At 41.7% G+C, this 21,260-nt stretch overlaps 2 pseudogenes; one reads left to right on the plus strand and one right to left on the minus strand.

The window, feature by feature from the left end:
• Positions 1-10,264: 10,264 nt before the first annotated feature.
• LOC118575232 lies at positions 10,265-17,118 on the minus strand (annotated as a pseudogene).
• Positions 12,016-13,576, plus strand: LOC118575233 (annotated as a pseudogene).
• Positions 17,119-21,260: the final 4,142 nt, after the last annotated feature.

A 21,260-nucleotide genomic window follows, 5' to 3' on the forward strand; every position in this document is an offset into this window, starting at 1 on the left:
GTTACAAGCTGCTCTTTTCTAAGTATTGGCCAGGAGCCATTCCTGGACAATGCAGATTCTGCATTGCTGGTATGGGCTGATTCTAGATTTGCCAAGAAGTTCCTTAGCAGAGGACAGGATGGGACCCTCTCTAAACCCATCCTCAGGACTGAGCTAAACTCTGTGGTTCCCTGGAGGATGCAAGTAACAATCTTGTGTGAGAGGACAACAGGATCCTAGGAATCACATCACTATAAGATGGAAGCCCATTTTCATCTACATACACTTCCCACTGGAACTCAAGAACAACACTAAATTTCCCATACCATCTATTCAATGTATGGAGATATTTCTGTTTTGTTTTTTTTCTTTTTTCTTTATTAACAAAATTTTTTCTACTCACTCCACATAATGTCTACAGATTGCCCCCTCTCTCCCATCCCCATCCCTCTTTCCCAAGCCACCTCACACCCCCAGATCCCCCAAATTGAGGTCTCCCATGGGGAGTCAGCAGAGTCCAGCACACTGAGCCTAGGCAGGTCCAAGTTCCTTCCCACTGCACCAAGGCTGTGCAAGGTGTCACACCACAGGCACCAGATTCCAGAAGCCAGACAGGTCCTGATCTCCCTGCCTAGTGCCTGGGTGCCCCCCAAAGAGTTTGAGCCAAACAACCATATTCCATGTCTAGAGGGCCTAGTCCAGTCCTATGGGGCCTCTACAGCCACAAGACCACAGTTCATGGGCTTCCACTAGTGTGGCCAGTCATCTCTGCACATCCTCCCATCATGATCTCAATGTCCCTTACCTGCAGTATCTCTCCTCTCTCTCATCTATTGGATTCCCGGACCTCAGCCTGGTACCTGGCCATGGATCTCTGTATCTGCCTCCATCAGTCACTGGACAAAGGCTCTATGATGACAGATAGGTTATTTGCTAGGCTGATCATCAAAGTAGACCAGTCCAAGCACCCTCTGGACCACTGCCAGCAGACCAAGGTTGGGTCAACCTTGTGGGTTCCTGAGAACCTCCCCAGCACCCTACCTTTTCCTATTCCCGTGATGTCGTCATGTATCATGGTATCTTCTTCCCTGCCCTCCCACTCTGTTCCTGTTCCAGCTTGACCCTCCCAGTTCCCTAGGTTCTCATCCCCCACTCCTTGCCCTCTGCCACCCCCCCCACACACCTAGTCCACTCATGTAGATCTCATCCACTTCTGTATGGAGATATTTCTAATAATTTCAGACTTCAGCAACCTGGTCTATGCTCCATAGTTTACTGGATCTCCTGGTGACAAAGGCTACAATACTTGTAGGTACCAGGCCCAGGATCTACCTCCAGAAAACAGATCTGCCTGGAGATGGAAAAGGAATGGATGAAGGAGTAAATGGGAGGTTGAGAAAGTAAATGGAAGAAGAAGTAGAGAGGGAAACTGTAAGATAAATGAAAAAAATAATGAAAAAAAAAAACAGGTCTTCTCTCAGGGTTGTTCCCTTATTACAGCCAAACACAGATACAGATTGTCAATGTACAATGTGAGTAACCTTTTAAAACACTTTCTCTTCTCTCTTAGGCGTCTACTTCAGGGAACCCAGAATAACAAAACTGTTCAGAGATGCCGAGGCCTCAAGAAGGAATGTGACCTTTCAATGTATCTCATAACCAGGACATGGTACATTAATTATTGCCAGGAAGGAAAACAGTAGCTCTCCAGGAACCCAAATTAATAGTATTTATACACTAAGTGGTCCAAGGGCCTATTCCTTATAGGCCTTGTGCCCCTCAGGTTGAGGAGGACATTCCAATGTTTGGCATAATATTGAAACAACCCACAGGTGTCAGAACTCAATGATGTCCTGTAGCCCCTAGTATGAAAAGAGGAAGCCAAAGAATTAAATTAAATAATGGTGAGCCTGATGCAGGTTCTCTGTGTCAGATGGGTGAGAGAAGACAGGTTTCTGAACCTATTGACATGGGAATGACAAACAATAGAATTCAAGATAAGTAATACAATGGATGGTAGTCAAAGGGAACCCTAGGATAGTCAAGAAAAAATAGGTCTTCATAAGGCACCACATATGAATTTTGCTAGTCAGAATCTTATCATGTGTCATCATTATGTATGACCTTCTCTGCACTATTGTTCAAACAGACTGATGGTCTCATGTGCTTCCTTTTAGGTACTCTTCACATATCCATCATCAGGGCTGAGCCAGTCTCTGTGATCATCTCACTGAAACCAGTGACCATATGGTGTCAGGGGATCATGAAAACAACTATATACTCTGAATAAAAAGAGAAACGGAGGCCCTTGGTTATAGACAGAGTCCATTGGAGACTAGGAACAAGGTCAGGTTCTTCATCCCATAAGCGATACAGCAACAGACAGGAAAATATTATTGTTACTTTTATAGCCCTAATGTCTGGTCAGAGCACAGTGATGCCATGGAGCTGGTGGTGACAGGGGAGAAGATATTCAGGGGTCCAAGCCCAAGACTTTCCCTCAGAAATAGGTCTGTGTTTAGTGATGTTCCCTTCTTACAGACATTCTTGAATGATGTGGAGGGGGGCTTGTGACCCTACTTGACATACTCTCACCTACTATCTGATAATTCTACAGTGAACACAGCCTTTCAGTGCAGAAAAGCCCTGTGGTGAGCTAGGGAGACGACAAATCCTCCAGTATTTCTCACAGCTGAGGTATGATGGGTTTCCTCTGACCGAGCAAGGAGAACAAGAGCTCTCCAGGATTTTGGACTCATAGGAGACTTCTAGGGGGAAGTCTCAGGCCCTGTTCTCTGTAGTCCTTGTAGTCCCAGTGGCCTGGGGACATTTGGATGTTTTGTCTACTACTAGAGAAACCCACAATTGTGGTCAGAATGAAGTGAGTTCTGTAAAAACAATTCTGCACTGAGAAAGCTCCATCAATGACTCTAATTTTTCTTAATTCCTTAAACTTCTTCCCATGAGCCTTGCTCTGGTGTGGCATGTGGCTGAAGGAGTTCCAATTTGAGCTAGAGTGCCAGAATGTGAGAGACAATGACAACTGCAGGCTACATGGAGAGGACAGATATTTGAAAGGAACCATATCTTCAATAGACAGCTAGACATCCCTCTAGGACTATGTAAGAAGCCCTTCTTGTTAAACTGTCAAGGCTCTATCCTGGCCACTGGAGAAAATCTGACCTTTCAATGTGGTTTTGAGATGAGTTATCACAGATTCACTCTGTCCAAACAAACAAGATGTGACTTCTTCCACAGCCCTGACTGGCAGTTTCAGTTTGGGTTATCTAATGCTAACTTTGCCGTGAGCCATGTGGAAATTTCCTACGTGTGCTAATACACATGCTTCTCCATGTGACTGGTCCCCAGTAACAACTGCAAATACTGATCATGGGGGTAAAGCCCAAAGTTTCAGTCAGAGACGCGTTCTCTTTAAGGCCCTGTTGGTAGAAGCCTGCAGGTGGGTTGAGAATCTCAATTACAGAAAAGGAGAGGAGAGTAATGAAATGGCAGAGAAGACAGAGAGTACCCAGGTCCTCAGAGACAGTCCTTTGTGGGGTCTCATCTCAGAATAAAGCTGGAATCCCTTCATCTATCCTCTCTAGCTGGCTGCAACTACTTGCCTCTCAATATAAGCAAGACTTAAGCTATCTTCAGGTATATAACCCTGCTGTTTCAGTCATGGAATATGGTAGACAGTACCTCTGTCCAAAGAGGCAGAGTCCTTTTCTCATTACATCGATCATCAGAATCCTAAACCCAGCTGGTACAGAACACCTTAAAGAGACCAAAAGTTGCTATAGTATTCATCTCCAAACTACTTTTCATATCCCTGTGCCATGTGTCTCCCAAATGGTACCCTTGTCCTGTCCTCTCTAACTTAAATGTCACTCAGCATCTTTTCTGAAGAGAATTGTTTATTTAGGGATGAATAAGTGATCCTTAAGCAGGATCATTCAGAGTAGTATTCACCCTTCACTGTGGTTTTGGCCAATGAGATTGTCTTGAGAATGCCCATCCTAAGCCCTTCACTGGGATCCAGAAAATTCCAGGTAAATATTGTTGGGAGCATAAAAGTCCTTGTGCTTACAGAAAACAAGAAAAAACAGGAATGTGAAACATGCAGGATTGTCATTTCAAGAAAAACTTTGTATAATCTAATTTTCCACCCAGAAGGATAGGGTTGGAGGTGATTAATAACCTGATCATTTATAATACCTGTAGGACCAGACCAAACCAAGCTCCCAAATCAGAATATAGCTGGCTAATAGTCTATATGACCTTTCCATTATTTCTTCCAGGGGCTCCCCCAGATGCTACAACCAAGACCAGAGGTGGCCAATGACCCAAATAAACACTATCCTATCTGTATGGCTGAGGCCATTCAACATACTTCCTTAATTCCTTAAGATAATACAAGTAACCTTTCTCTAAAATCTATCTTCTTGAAATAAGTGACTTGCACTTTGAATTGAGTTTAAATAAAATGATGCCCCCTTGTGCATACATGATTGTACCATACCAGGATATTTCCTCCAATTTGTACTGTGTTTAAATAAGCTCACAATAAACTGCTCATGGTCAGACTCTAATGGTTTCAGTCAGCAGTGGACAACGAAGCTATGCTGAATGGGATTTCCTTCTTGCCTCATGCCAATTGTTCTTTTTGCTGGCTCTAGCATAACAGATCTTGAGTATATTGAAGGGCAAATTAAAAAGAATGAGTATAGACCAGTACATCTCTACTCTCTATTTTCCTCATTCAAAGGATTCATGTAAGAGTTCACACCCCACATTGTCCCAATGATAGGAATTGACCTTGCTTTTTTAATTAGGAAATCTGGTGTATAGTTTCTCTATCTAGAAACAAAAAGCTGTTGACCCCCATGTGTAATTTCTAGAATTATAGCACAGCAGCATGAGCAAGAATTCTCTGTGCTTTCTTTGACATTAGCCTCCAGAGCGACACTCAGAGACTGAGTCTTTATTGATTTGCCCTCCTTGTACAAAGTGACAGCCATAAATGACTCCTACTTGTTCTGAATGTCTTCTGTACCCCAAACAAGGAGAGTACACAGATGTGACCTTGAAGGATCCTACCAGGCAGATCTTAGACCAGTGACAGTCTGTAGTCATCTATGTCCTGTCACACATCTCTTATAGCTGTGACTTATAAGAGTTACAAAATGGCAAGAGAAGGAGCATTTTATTTACTCACTGACCTTGGGGTCTGAAATTAATATGAGGAAAGCATTATGTTGACAAGAAAATAAGTGAAATCCCAGCAGTTTAGAATCCACTTATGCATACTCTCCTTGAAAATCTTTTGGATCTTTTGCTGAGAGCTACCACTGCATTAAACTCTGTAGGATGCAACCTCCTACTTTAACCAGCCTTTCCTAGGTTCTATGTGAGAGGTGGTTGGAAAATAGGCTTTGTCAGCTAACTTCAGTCCCTATTCTGGTTTGGACCTGGGAAAAATCTGAGGCTGATTGTGTAGAGATGCAATGAGGTCCATTAGAAGCAAGAAACAAGGACTTGCCCTGAGCAGCAAGTGTTTCTATTTTTGAGACACTCTGAGGATGTGGCCCCTTACCAACACCTGGGTGGTCTCTGAATTCTCCCAGAGCAGGAAGTAAGGATGCTGAGATCACAGAGGTGTCGAATAGGTTGTAGTGGAAGCTGGTGCCATCAGCATATATGCTCCTTTAGAGAGAACCATTCCAGGCTGTGAGAACACATCCACATGGCCCTCCTGAACTCCCCTGGGCCACCATACACAGTGTACACCTGAGAAGAGGAAACTAAATACCTGTTCTCTGCACTGACTCTATGACTAGTTGGAACACCTCATGAGCAATTCAGTCTGTTCCCAATCAGAATCATCTGATTATGCTGTTTATTGTTGCTCTTTTCCTGACAACTTCCAAACCATCCTTTCTTATAGAATTTTAGATTAGGACACATGGATCATTTTATCATAATAGAATATAAATCTATCACTATCTTAAGAAGATTACATCACCTAAGTATAATAGTTATGTGGAATATTTTGTCTCAATATTGACTCTTTTTTGTCTAGATACTTTATTTTCTATTTCTTAAAGATTTACTCATTTTATGAATTATTTACCTGCATGCACATGTGCCCCAATCATGTGTGAGCTTAAGGGTGGTGGTGAGCCATCATATGAGTGTTGGAATTCAACCAAACTTGGGTCCTCTGGAGAAAAAACAAGTGCTCTTAAGTGTACTTCTATTTAGATATTTTTTAAAAAAGTTACTAATATCCCAAAGTAACTTGAAATGTTTTACAAAAATTAGATACATACAAGAAAACATGTATGAAGTGTTCAATTATTTTTTAAGAATTTGTGTATATCTATCTATCTATCTATATATATATATATATATATATCTTTAGATTTTATTTTATTTTCTATGAGTATATGAAAAAATATTTTTATTTGGACATTTAGATTAATTCCATATTTGTAGAAGTTGTATTCAATTATGACTACTTTCTACTGCATGCTTTTTAATTATATAAAATAAATAAATCATTTAGCATAAAATGAAAATTTTATTGAAATTTTAAAGTGTTCATTAAAGTGTTCTACTCATTGCAGAGCATGAATAGTTCTTGAATTTGTTTTCAAACAAGTATATGTTGTAGTTTTACCACAACCACACAAGCACATTGCACTTTTTCTGTAAGCAATACTATTCATTTCAATGAATATATATGTAATATAGGCAATATGTATTATTTATGTGTTTATAGAAAATTTAGGATCCACAGATAAAGGAATACACATAATACTTGTATTTCAGTTCTACGCATTTTATTATAAAGAAAATTTCCTACCGTGAATATTTCTTTCTTCAAAAGTATACATGTGTAAATACACATTTATGAATATAAATAGTTGCATTTTAACTCTGTATATTATGTGTTTAAACATACTTAGAACTCAAAAACTTATTCACATAAATATCTCCAGGTAGAATGGTTTTACTATTTACTATTATTTATAAACATAAACTATCACATTATTAGAACAAATAATAACACATAGGTGTTCTCTAAGTGTATCAACCTGTCTTTATGAGTTGTACTGTGTGTAGTGTAGTTAAAAAGATGCTGAATGGATAATGAAGTGTAATGAAAACTGGATGTGCATTGTATCAGGAAGAAAGGCCTTGGATCTCACTCCTTTGTGCCCCTGACATTCATGACCTCCTGAGAAGCAGCCTCAACTCCTGTATTATGGGACCTCAGATGGTGAATCGGGGGAAATAATTTCCAGGGGAAACAGCTTCCACCATCTGGTATCCCTCACTGAGCAGAGAGCACAAGCTGTTTCTTTAATTACGAGCTGGGAAAACATTTTTTTCATCCTGAGCTCTCAGGTTTGATATTGCTAGGTTCCAAATAAATCCAGACAAAAGTGCTGAACTCACATGGTACCACAGGGATGAAGACTACAAGAAGAATGGAGAGAGACCTGATGCAGCAGGGAATGAGGGTTACTCCATATTTTCATGAAACTTCCCATCCACCTCAGAGGGCTTTGCCAGGGAGTCAATTTTGGTACTCCTGACATGTACACTCCTCTTCCCTGATTCCAGCACATAGTGTGCTGACCCAGGTATAGGAGAAAGGGTTAGAATTCCCAGGATACTGGGTGTCTCTGCTCTATCCATCCAGCCATTTCTCTTCTGGTTCACTTTGAGGATGCTCATGTCTCCTCCTGCAGCTTCACACAAAAGCCTCTGAGTTATTAGGAAAGTTTGGCAATGGTTGAAGTTAGGACAACCATTTGTTAACTGAATCAGAGACAAGAGATTCTGCTCAGGCTTTTATCAGAAACCCGTTGCCTTCACCATGTTGCATGACTTCTTATGAACAAGTGTTGTGCACAGAGTGGAAAGAACCATAGAGCATCTGGGCTGGCTGGTGTTTTGTGGCATTTCAGCTCCCTATACCCCTTCCACTTAACTTCAGTGGTGTAACTATCAGAGTTTAAATATCTAGAGTTCACTTTAAAAGTCTTGGATCAGAATCAAAACATGCCTTCTCAATCCATGAGCCTGCCAGAGTAAGATGAATGTGTGATGGGACCAAATAACATTTCCATGAGAAAAATGTGAAGTTATACTGAGGTTTCAGACATCCTCCTAACTTAAATATCTGCTCAGCTGCTAGATATGGTGGTGTACACCTTTAATCTCCATACATTGGAGGCAGAGGAAGGTGGATATCTATCTATAAATTTGAGGTCAGCATTGTCTATGTGGTGAGTTTCAGGACAGCTAGTGCTCTGTAGGAGACCTTATCTCAAACAAATCATGCAAAACAAAACAATCCAAAAAGATATGCTCAGATAGAGTAATTGAGTACAGGATAGCCAGATAGCTGGAAGTTCATTTCAAACTGAAACTGGTAATTATCTTCCCATGGCCTTCTCCTGAGTCCAATTAGAATAATGACCTCTCTTTCAGGGTAAGTGTGAGAATCAGCTATCAGAATCTCTAGACCTAAGATTTCTATAGAATAGAACATGTAACCTAAGATATGCTGTGAGGCAAGCATCACCAAACTCTAAGTCAAGACAAAGACTTTAGATGAATATATATAATCTCTCATGAAAACAACTGGAAAGTCTTTGAAAAATGTCATTCATGATCCATGTAAAGATGGTCTTGAAGAGCAAGTAATCTGTGACATGATAGTGTAAATACTCTATGATGTTAACACCATGAAAAACATTGACTAAATGTGAATTCATCGGATCATACCCTGCTGTTAGCCATGAGATTGCATTATACAATAAAACAAACAGCTCATAAAAAAGAATAATTCACAAAGTCATAACAATCCTATTCAACATTCAAAATCATGTTACTGTTGATAGTAGCAAGGCTAAAATTAAAAACATACATAATCAGTGTCCCAGGGCCAATCTTCATAAACACAGTGAATTAGGGACAGAGAACATCCTGAGTCAGAATAAATTCATGTAACAAAAGCCTGAAGGTAGCGTTGTTGTGAATGGCGAGAAAGCAGAAATTTTTCATTAAATCCTAAAAAAGATAACAGATTCACCTTTTTTGTATACATTTTCAGCTTTGTACTAGAAACTTAGCAAATATAGGAAGAGAAATAAAATAAAAGAACATTTCAAGTGGAGAGGGGTGATATTATTGTTTGACAATAACATGATTTCTATGTAGAAAATCTGAATCATTGCATAAGAAGTCATCCTTCCAAGGCAATTCTAGGATGATTGTTCTTCATGCCAATTTCTTCTGCATATGTAAAAAATAGAGAATGGAGATTGATATGAAAAAACACCAGTTTCTTGGAATACTTCGCATCCCCACACCTATGATGTCACGTTGCTGTTTGCACATGTCTATGATGGGGTTATTTACAGTAGTCAGCAACTGCCACAAATCACTATTTGTATTAAAAAATCATGTTCAAAATCATGCCCACAATATCTTGACAGACAGTCCTTATTCCACCAGAGTGTTAACACTGGCTTTATATTTCAAGAGAAACTCTATGAAGAACATGTTTGAAGACTGAAAGGTTAAGGGTCATGAAGAGAGTTTTGGGGCATCATAAACAGAGTGACTTTGAAATTTGGGCTCTAATTTATGCATCATTTTTGTTATGGAGACAATTCCTTTGTTTCTAGTCCAATATACAGTGTACCCTGCCATGAATGATGTGACAATTTATAAAAATGGAAAATGGCATGTGAGACAAAGGACAGATATAGAAATAAGGACCCAATCCAGGCAGATGAGACAGCCTATCCCCTTACTTTATAGATTCAAAAGTGTTGGTTCAGTCAACTAACACCCCAGTAGGAGGAAGGATAGAATTCATTTGCTGAGGAAGGATTTCATCACAACATTCACACTTTCCCCTGCACCCAAAACATTTTGCTCCCATTTGTGGACGTTCTCTCACAACAGTTCTTCAACATAAAAAATGGATATTCAGCCTGGCAGTGATGGACCACACCTTTAATCTCCCCACTCTGTAGCCAGAGTCAGGCAGACTTCTGAGTTTAAGGTGAACTTCATCTACAAAGTGAGTTCCAGGATAGCCAGGGCTACACACAGAAACTCTGTCTCAAAAAAGAAAATGAAACAAACAAACCAAAACAAACAAACAAAACTCACTGGATTTTCTTACAGAAATTTTGGGATCATCAGATTTATTACCCAGACTCTCAAACATTGAGAGATGTACTTCTTTCTCTTCTGTTTACCTCCCAGCTGCATTATGGTTCTGTCTTTGGCTGCCCCAAGTCTCAAAGACCAGAATCATAAGGACTTTGAGGACCATGACAGCAATCCCCATCATGATAAGATTCTCTACTATGTGATCCTTGTTCTCTGATGCTATGGCTGTGGACAAAGAAGTTACAGAGGTTACAAATGGTCAAAATTTCCTCAAGACAATTAAATATTCTCCCAGGCCCCCCTGTCTTCCCTGGACATAACTTGGAGCCTCTGTTCCTTGTGGTATGACTTTGAATTCTCTTTTTTCAATTGTCTTCAGTTTGGCAAATTCTAGGTTGGACTGATAGTCTCAAATGATCCTGTGAACAGAAGAGAAATAGGATGTGTGCATGCTTAAGATATCTGAGTGTTTTTTCTGAGTTCCACTTTCTCATTTACTCTAAACACCCAGCATTCTCATCCTATAAGCTTATCAAATTCTGGAATGAATGTTTTCCCTGGCATAGCTGGGTTCCATCTCTTATTCTTGCTAGTTTTTTCAACATCACTGTTAAAACACAAGTGAAAACACCAAATTCAGAGTATAATAAATTGACAAGAGTCTTGAGTCACTGATCCATGAGTCACTGCCTTGAGCAGCCACAGTAACATTCTGAGTGTGGCATCTCTGGTGAGCTCAGTAGAGGTTATGCAGATTCATCAGCTCAGTCTCCTATGATTTCCTAAATGAGTTTTTGCTGAGTGTCTGTTCCCTTGTCACACTGATCCCCTTCCATCTCTCCCTTGATCTGAGCATTCCACAGATCTATTCTGAGTACCAGGGATCACCTAGGTATCTTTGAAAGACTAACTTATAATCACTCAGAAATGAGAAATGGTTTCTGATAAGATTAAGAACCTGAGCTTTGTTGATGAACTTTCTCATAGGTTGCTCTCTTCATCAGACTAAGAAATTTCTCTATAATTCATATCAGTCCATGATGTAGTTGGATGCAGTTCTGATGTAAATTGTCCTCCATTTCTTTTCTTTTTCACATGTCATGTTAGAAATGCAGAATAAATGTGTGGGGTATCTTAAATCTTCTGGATTCCATTAGCAGAGACGATAGTGCACATTTCTAGAAAGATTTCTGTTTGATTCCACCAACATTAATGTGACTCTCCATTTGACTTACCCTCTGCAGTATTTCTAACCCCATCCTAGACAATAATTGTTGTAAATGAAGAATGCTGAGATACCTCTTCAGCTCAGAGAGATCTGGATCACCACACGTGGGATCATGAGTTCCACAGGGTACTGGCACATGACAACAGGTATTAGAAATGAGTTGATGTATCCATAGCACCTGTATGTGTACCTGAGAGTGATAGTTACAGAACTCATAGAGAATACTAGAACTTTTCCCCATGAGCTAGAGGGAAGGATACTGAATGCCCTGACATGGCCCTGTGCCTCACCTTTGAACATGTAACTATCACTGTGGGACAGATCCACTGCAGAATGAGGTTCTCTCAGGAGAAGTCACAGCCAAGGCCAGCACTGAATGAAACTTAAAGGGCCACACTCTCCCTTTTAAGATGCAGAGTACCAGCAGTCCATAAACAGAGTATTGTCCAATTCTGTGTCTATAGAAGTAGGTGTTTCGACAAAGTCTGAGGGCTGAAGCTCACTGGACGTTTCGAGGGCCACCGACCCCGCAGCCTGAGAGCCCGGCACCGCCTTTCCTGGAAGCCTGAACCTGCTGTGTAGCTTTCTCCCTTATTCCTGCAGCCATGTCCACCAAGGAGAACACTAACTCACCAGCTGCCCGGCTCAACAGATTCAAGAACAAAGGAAAAGACAGCACTGAAATACGGCACCGCCAAATAGAAGTTAATGTGGAGCCGAGGAAAGCCAAGAAAGATGACCAGATGCTGAAGAGGAGAAACGTCAGCTCATTTCCTGATGATGCTACTTCTCCACTGCAGGAAATCCGCGACCATCAAGGCACTGTAAATTGGTCTCTTGAGGACATTGTTAAAGGCATAAAAAGCAACAATTTGGAAAGCCAGCTCAAAACTACTCAAGCTGCTCGGAAACTGCTTTCTAGGGAGGAACAGCCTCCTATAGACAACAACATCCGGGCTGATTTGATCCCAAAATTTGTGTCCTTCTTGGGCAAAACTGATTGTAGTCCGATTCGGTTTGAATATGCTTGGGCGCTTAATAACATTGCTTCTGGAACATCTGAACCGACCAAGGCTGTGGTGGATGGAGGAGCTATCCCAGCATTCATTTCTCTCCTGGCATCTCCCCATGCTCACATCAGCGAGTAAGCTGTATGGGCTCTTGGAAACATTGCAGGTGATGGTTCTGTTTTCCGGGATTTGGTTATCAAATACGGTGCAGTTGACCCATTGTTGGTACTTTTTTCTGACCTGTCTTCCTTGGCATGTGGTTACTTACGTAATCTTACCTGGACACTTTCAGACCTCTGTTGGAACAAGAATCCCGCACCCCCCTTAGATGCAGCAGATTCCTCCTACTTTAGTTTGTCTCCTGCATCACAATGATCCAGAAGTATTAGCAGATTCCTGCTGGGCTATTTCCTACCTGTCCAAACGAGCATATTGAAACGGTGGTGAAGACAGGAGTTGTGTCCCAACTTGTGAAACTTTTAGGAGCTGTTGAACTGCCAACTGTGACTCCTGCACTAAGAGACAGGGAATATTGTCACTGGAACTGATGAACAGACTCAAACTGTGGTAATGCAGGAGCACTTGCAGTCTTTCCCAGCCTGCTCACAAACCCAAAGACTAATATTCAGAAGGAGGCCATGTGGCCAATGTCAACCATCACAGCTGGACGCCAGAACCAGATACAGCAAGTTATGAGTCATAGTCCCATTTCTTGTTGGTGTCCTCTCTAAGGCAGACTTTAAGACACAGAAGGAAGCTGTGTGGGCTGTAGCCAACTACACCAGTGGTGGGACTGTTGAACAGATTGCATATCTTGTTCGTTGTGGCATAATAGAACCTTTGATGAACCTCTTAAGTGCAAAAGATACCAAAATTATTTTGGTTATTCTTGATGCCATTTCTAACATCTTTCAGGTTGCTGAGAAACTAGGTGAGACAGGCACTCAGTATAATTATCGAAGAGTGTGGAGCCTGGGACAAGATTGAAGCACTATGGAGCCATGAAAATGAGTCTGTAGACAAGGCCTCATTAAGCTTGATTGAGAAGCACTTCTCAGTGGAGAAAGAGGAAGATCAGAACGTGGTGCCAGAAACTACCTCTGAAGGCTTTGCCTTCCAAGTTCAGGATGGGGCTCCCAGGACCTTTAACTTCTAATGCCCAGCTGAGGCACAAACTTGCTAGCTATGTGCTGTGGTGTTCTTCATAAATTTGTCTTACTGTTTCTCTACTAAGAACTCTTTTTAAATGTGGTTTGTTATTGTAGCACTTTTTACAAAGAAACTATACTTGAACAGTTGTGAAGTATACATACTATACAAAACTGTCCTGAGTTTCTTATTTCTATGTGAAATTTCATATCCTGCAGTGTCCTATAAATAAAGATTAGGTTCCAGTCTCCTTAAAAAAAAAAAAAAGCAGGTGTTTCCAGCCCGTAACCGGCTATTGTACTCAGGGCTGCACGTTCCAACAGGGTCTTTACACAGGCTTCTGGTGCCTGACTCCATGCACCTGAGGGGTTTGTTCTCAGGACCTTAGTGGCAGGATGGGGAGGAGAATGTCTGGGTTCCCTGCTTTCCACCTCATCCACCTGCCCCATCATTGAGGCTGAGCCCAAACATCTCTTTCTGGATGTCACCTTCTATAGCATAGACTAAACCCTGGGCTTCTGAGGTCTCTGTTGAAATATCTGTTTGCCTCCTACAACCCCAGGCTTAAATGACAGAGTAATGAGGCTTTTCTGTGCTAAGAGTTAGCAGGCTGCCTGGGGTTGGAGCCTACTCCCTGCAATGAGATGCCCAAAAATCAGCTATTGGCATAGGCATTGAGGGTAGCAGGTTGGAGGTTCTAATTGGTCCTAGGAAAAGAACAAAAGGAGGGTGAGGATTAGATGCTAACCAAGAGACCTGCCCCTTCTCACTCTTCTGCATCTTTCCTGTAACCTCCCCAGGATCCTCATACTCTCTACCTAGGTTGTAATAAATGATGAAGTGGACATTACCTGAGGGACCCCTGATGGCATCCACTTCTCTGCAAGGGAAAGTGCCTTCTGACTAACCTTCCTCTTCTCCCCTTAATCCTACCCAAGTCAAGAGCTCTCCTAAGGCTTTGGACTGTAACTCATCCTAAGAGCTAAGGGTTACATCACCCAAGACACTGAGCTCTACAAGGGAACTGGCATGTATCAACAGGTAGAGTGATGACTGTAGAGATCCATAGCACCTGTAACTACCTGAGAAGGCAGAAGTCACAGCACTCATGAAGAATCCTGCTTGGAAAAACCAATCTTGGAACTTTGATTTTAGTCACTTGGGTTGGTTGACTGCTCCCTCCTTGTACAGAATGGAAGTGTCCACTATTTCCCTTGACCAACACAGAAGAGTCACTTTGTCTCCTAGATGTGCTGTGGAGTTAGGCTTCACTGGGAGAGAAGGAGTGAAAGAAAACTGTCCTAAAGAGTAGAGGGATGATGAGAGGCTGTCTTCATTGTTCTGAGCTGAAACCACAACAGGTTATTCCCTGAGAACCTGGGGGTCTGTCTCTTTTCTCTGACGGAGGTCCTCTCCTGCTCCCCTGTCTCTGCATCAGTTCCTGCATATGTTTTCTGTCCCTAGTCCCAACGATCACCTCTTAGGCTCCCCATAAAAGATTATGCAGAGGCTGTTACCTGATGAAATCTCCTTGGTTGCTCACCTGTGACCAGGATATCCAGGGGGTCACTGGAGGCAGACGACTCAGAAGAGAGGTTATGTGCAGCATAGCATCAGTATTGGCCTCCAGTAGAGATGTTTACAGAGCTCAGGATGAATTTGGCCAAAAAGAGACCAGCCTGAGTCTATTGGCCATGGTGCTGGATGAAGTCAGTTGCCCCAAACTTGTACAGAACAAATCTATCATGGTTGATGTCAGAGCAATATTGCAATGTGAGACTCTTTCCAGGGTCCAGGATATGGCTTTGGTGAGATAACAGGGAGGGTTTCCTACAGTCCTGCAGGAAATGTAACAGGCTAAGGAATGGGGAGCAGCTTTTGAACAAACACCTATCACCTCCCTTCCTGCCCAGCATATGTCACTGCTTCTACCCAGCTGTGGGGCTCTGGCTTAGAGAGCAGATTCTTCTTTTAGTCACTCTCTATCAGCAACTTCCCAGGGGGAAAATGTCCTGGCAAAGACTTATGGCCTCAACAAGATTGGTCAGTGATGGGCACGACTCACATTAGATGTGTAGTTCCAGGGTCACTGGGTACTGACCAGAACGGTGGGGTATTCCTATAGTAACCATAACATCTAAATGTCCCCCTGTGGCCTGGGGTCATGGGACCCATAGAGAACATGGCTTGGTAGTGCCCATTATGTGTATATACTGTGAATCCAGGTGGAGAACTTCTCATCTTCCTTGGAGAGAATGAGCTTGTCATATGCCCCCAATGAAACACACTGGAGAGTCGTGTTTCCTCCTGCACTTGCCACAGAGCCTGGCAGGGCTGACAAGCTTGGTTTATAGTTGTGGATTCCTAGGAAAGAGGGTGAGAGCCTTTTACATGGGCTGAGCCAGCCTCAATGTTTTCCAGGACTAGGCTGTGGAAAGGGAATACTCATGAGGGCAGAATCTGACCCTGACACCCTGACTGTCCTCTCACATGTAACCACAATCTCCAGTGTATCCCTGTGTTCTGACCAGCCAACCAAGCTGTAACAGTAACAGTGATTGTCCCACATGTTGCTGTGTCACAGAAGACATGGAGAACTTGGCCTTGTTCTCAGGTTTCTCTGGGGTCTGTGTGCCCCAGGATTTTGGGCTTCCCTCTTTATGCAGAACATATATTTCTGTATCCAGGCTCCCCTGACACCAGATGGTCACAGTACTTCTGGAGGCAATCACAGATCCTGGCTCAGCCTTGATGATGGGCTTGTGGAGTTTCCCTGAAAGGAGGTAGGAGAGATGGAGGTGGTTCTGTTTGAAAGTGGTACAGAGCAAGTCACACTTGTAGATGGCACTTAAGCTGATACAGAGCAGCAGAAATCCCATGAAGATTAACTCCTTTTCTGTAACCCCTAGGTCTTTCTGTCACTTTCTGTCTTGGATTCTATATCTCAGGTCCCTCTGTCTTCCATGATCTGAGTCAATGGACTACTCCTCCCATAGGCCATAAACCAAGGCCTCCCTCAGCACATGTATCATTTCTACATCTTTCTGTGGAAAGGTGGTGGTATCTCACATGAGAACAGGAGCTCCAGGGGATCACTAGGTTCTGACCACACCAGTGGTCTGCTCAGGTCATTGCTATAGCATTGGAATGTCCATCTTTGACTGGAGATCACAGGGCCCACAGAGAAAAGAGCCTGGAATCGTTCAGTTGACAAGCTATACTCTGAAGCCAGCATTCAGGAGAGCCTCTGTGGCCCTTCCTTAGTCAGAATGAACCTGCCAAATTTCTTCCATGAGTCACATTGGGTGGGGACATTTCCCCCTTCAGTCACCACAGGACTGGGCTGGACTGACAGGCTGGGTTTACTGTGTGCTCCTAAGTGAGAAGGTAGAATCAGTTAAATGCAGCAGGCTTCATTATCCTTGGGGGTTGTGAGGTGTGCCAGTACCCCTAAAAGCACTTCTTGAGAGTAAAGCCTGAGAATGGGGCATGTTTTTTCCTCTCACCTGTCACCACAAACTCCAAAAAGGCAGGCACTCCTGATGACATAGTTGTACTTTATTGGTCTGGCAATAAGGGGAGCCTTGCTCCTCACACACAAGGTTATGACTTCCGCAGTGCTGTGTTTAGGCCAAGAACTAGACCCTCTGAAATCAATTCTTACATAGATAATTGTAGCTGAAGTTTTCCTGATCCTGCCTGGCCGACAGTCAGGACAAATCTCTCTCACCCTCCAGTCCCACAGCCAAGTAAACACACAGACTTATATTACTTACAAACTGTATGGCTGTGGCAGGCTTCATGCTACCTAGTTCTTATATCTTATATTAACCCATTTCTATTAATCTATACCTTGCCACATGGCTTGTGGCCTACTGGTACTTTATATGTTGCTTGTCCTGGGGATGGCTGGCAGTGTCTCCTCCCCAGCCTTCCACCTCCCAGAATTCTCCTCTCTCTTTGTCCCACCTATACTTTCTTCCTGGCTACTGGCCAATCAGCACTTTATTTATTAACCATTCAGAGAAACACATTCACAGCATAGAGAACATCCCACAGCACCTCCCCTTTTCTTTTTTCAAAAATAAAGGTTTTAACTTTCACATAGTGAAATTACATGTAACAAAACAGTTATCAAGCAAGAAATACAGTTATAATATCTAATTTATTTGTATTTGGCAAATTAAAGAGGATATTCTATCTATCCTATATTTATTTGTGAGTCTAAGATTTCATCTCTAACTTATCTTTTATCATGACTAAGGATATTATAACTCTCTAGTTTTCAATTACATCAAAGACCTCAGAAGGATATAATATTACCTGAGAAATGGGAGAAAGATGCAAGCAACTTTCAGGAGTCTTGCAAGACTAGACAGAGACAGCTGGCAGCCTGGACAGTCATCCAAAGTTCCTCTGTAAAGTTGAAGCAACTGTCTTTAGCCCACAGGCCTAGAATCTCCCAGTCACTTCTCTCTGTGTCCTGTAGAATGTCTGGCAGTTTCCTCTGTGTAGTAGGAACCTGAAGGAGCATTTTGCCAAGCAAAGTTCAGTGGTCACCTTCCTATGGGTCCTGTATGTCCAGTCAATCAAGCAGTCCAGGCAAGAATAATTTCTTGCCCTAATGGCTATTTTTGCCAAGAAGAAGATAAACTCTATATAGAGTGTCTTCGATGCCCATCCTCCTCTCTGAAGTAAATCAGTGATGCCAGGAGCAGACATGTCTCACTATCTAAAAAGTCTAAAATTTTAAAACATTTAAAATGCCATATTCTGTAGGTCTTTGAAGTGTTTGAAGATTACGTACCTAAATTAATATCTATGTATACCTAGAAAACTTAACATGACTATACGTTTGACTGTCATAGAAGACTAATTATTAATCTATACTTTTAAATTATCCATTATAATAAAAATGAGTTACATAAACATAATACCTCAAACGACAGTAGAAATAAATATACAGTATAACAAAATGAACTTTAAATTTGTATCAATAAACTAAAATCCCTAGCAATGTAAAACATTTTAAACAAGTTGTTTGTTCTCTAAAAGTAGGTTCATTAATCTACTCCTTCATCCTACCACATCTACACTATCCCCTTCTTTAGAAAGAGATTGCTTTTATAATCACCCTGCTTTAAATAAAATATTGGTTTTTCTCTGATCCACACCAGAGGGTTCTTCTGATATGGGAGAGAAAAATCACTTAACCTTTTTTTCCCCAGCAATATGCTTGGGTTTAGAGAAGGAGTAAGCCAATTCCATATCCAAAGCCAACTTGGTATATTTGGGAATTTGGACGTAGCTTCTTATACTACTTCCTGCTTGATGAGGGTGCAGTGTTCTTACAGGGACATAAAGAAAATTTTAGGATTATGGAGTAGTCCTTGAGGGTGTATTGTCTAATCCAGTTGCCTTGAAACCATTCTGGATATTGGATCATCTGGGCCATGGTGTCATCAGAGACCTTTCAAGAGGTCTTGGCTGGTCAAACTTGATGTATCTTAATCTGGAACAAATCTGTAGCCTCTTGCTTTCTGTGGAAACAAAAGCAGAGGCTCCTTTCCAAAGCAACATATCCTTAGATCCAAACTTTGAAGTCAAGGTACCTTTAAAAATATGCATATTGGTTTAAATAATCTGAGTTTATAATCAAATGTCTCTTTGCAGTTAAAGATCCCAAAGACAATATAATTTAGACTCTCTGTGTAATATCCATCTTTACATGGCTTATTTTTTATATTACTTTTACTTTGTCTTTGAAGACTTTATTTTCTAAAACTGTCTATTTCTTTCTTTTGTTAGAGTTTGTTTTTATTTGGCAGGCAACAATTTACACATTGATGGTATGTACAGTGTGCTAACAGTTATTTTTGCTGAGAGGATCTGCCTTGATTGTAGGGTGTTCTGTTCATTGATCAGCTCCTGATACTGGGATTTTAAAATATTTCTAACACTTGTAATTTATTTGTGTGGAAACATTAAATATCACACTTTCTAGGTGTTTTAAAGTATATCATATAATATTTGTTATAATTCCTCTCAATTGACCAGAACACAAAAATGCACTAAGGACAGGTCCTGGTCCCACAGCCTGGGAGCCTCCCAAACAGATCAAGATATTCAATTGTCTCACTTATCCAGAGGGCCTGATCCAGCTGGGGGCTCCACAGCCTTTGGTTCATAATTCATGTGCTTCCATTCGATTGGCTATTTGTCCCTGTGCTTTTTGCAATCTTGGATTCAACAATTTACACTCTTGCAGTCCCTCCTCCTTCTCGACAGTTGGACACCTGGAGCTCCACCTGGGGCCTGGCTGAGGATCTCTGCATCCACTTCCATCATTTATTGGATGAGAGTTCCAAGACAACTGCTAGGGTGTTTAGTCATCTGATCGCCAGACTAGGTCAGATCAGGCTTTCTCTCAACCATTCCCAGCAGTCTACAGAGGATATAGCATTGTGGATTTCTGGGGACCTCTCAAGCACTCTGCCTATTCCTGTTCTCATGTGGTCTTCATTTATCATGGTCTGTTATTCCTCGTTCTCCCTTTCTGTTCTTGATCCAGCTGGGATCTCCTGTTCCGCTAAGCTTTCTTTCCCTCAAATCTTGCCCTTCATTACTCCCACTGTCGTCTAGGTTGTTCATGTAGATCTCATCCATTTCTCTGTCATTGGGTAATCCCTGGGTCTTTCCTAGGGTCCCGTTTTCTAGGTAACCTCCCTGGAGTTGTGTAGCAGTCTAGTCATCTTTGTTTTACATCTAGTATCCTCATATGAGTGAATACATACCATGTTTGTCCTTCTGAGTCTTGGTTACCTCCCATACTGGGAATATATCCCAGGCAGTTAATTGTATTCATTTCTAAGGGTCCAATTCCAACCCAACCCCTGCATTTTATGTACCTCTGTGATTAGTCATGCCCAGTGTGCTACATGGCTATGGTGTCTCTTTCCTATTAATTTCATGGCTAGCTGTTTTTCCTGACCTGATAATAGGTTATAGGTCTGGAAATGTGAACATGCAGGACATTCAGTGCTGTGAGTTCCGTCACACCCTACTCCCCAGAGGCATGAGTCTTAGCAGGAAAAGGTGCTGTGCTCTCTTTGCCTCAGATGAATCACAGGCACAATTGGTATCTTATTAGTAATGTCTGAAGCATGTGGGTTAGATGTAGAGACATGGTAGAGGCATAGTATTTGTGGTGGATATGAACTCCTTAGTATATAAGGCCATTCTTGTTCTCCAGTCTGAATGAATGGATGACAATCCATTGACCCCCACACACCAGAGTCATAGAACACATAGTGAGATGAACTCTGCTGGTATATTTCTGCAATCCAATGTGTCCATGAGAGTTTTTCAAACTGAGTACAGCTCTTGTTTCTTCTCAGGAACTGTATTATTGTGGAATGTATGGGGAGTTTCTGTCCATATCAACACCAGCTTTGACGAGATATATATGGCAGTGTCTTGAATTTTGTGTGTGACGTCCTTGGCATCCACACTGTATTCAGGTTTTCATTGGTTTGGTCAGTGATTGGATTCTGTTTTTCTCCAAGTGGGTGCAAATGTTCATTACAATTGTTGGATCAAAGTTTGTTTCTTTATCTATTTGAGGGCACATATTTCCATTTGATTCTATGAATGAAACACAGAACAAAGACATATATGAAAGAGAGAGAAAG

This window comes from Onychomys torridus, unplaced genomic scaffold (assembly GCF_903995425.1).
Source record: "Onychomys torridus unplaced genomic scaffold, mOncTor1.1, whole genome shotgun sequence".
Taxonomy (NCBI): Eukaryota; Metazoa; Chordata; class Mammalia; order Rodentia; family Cricetidae; genus Onychomys; species Onychomys torridus.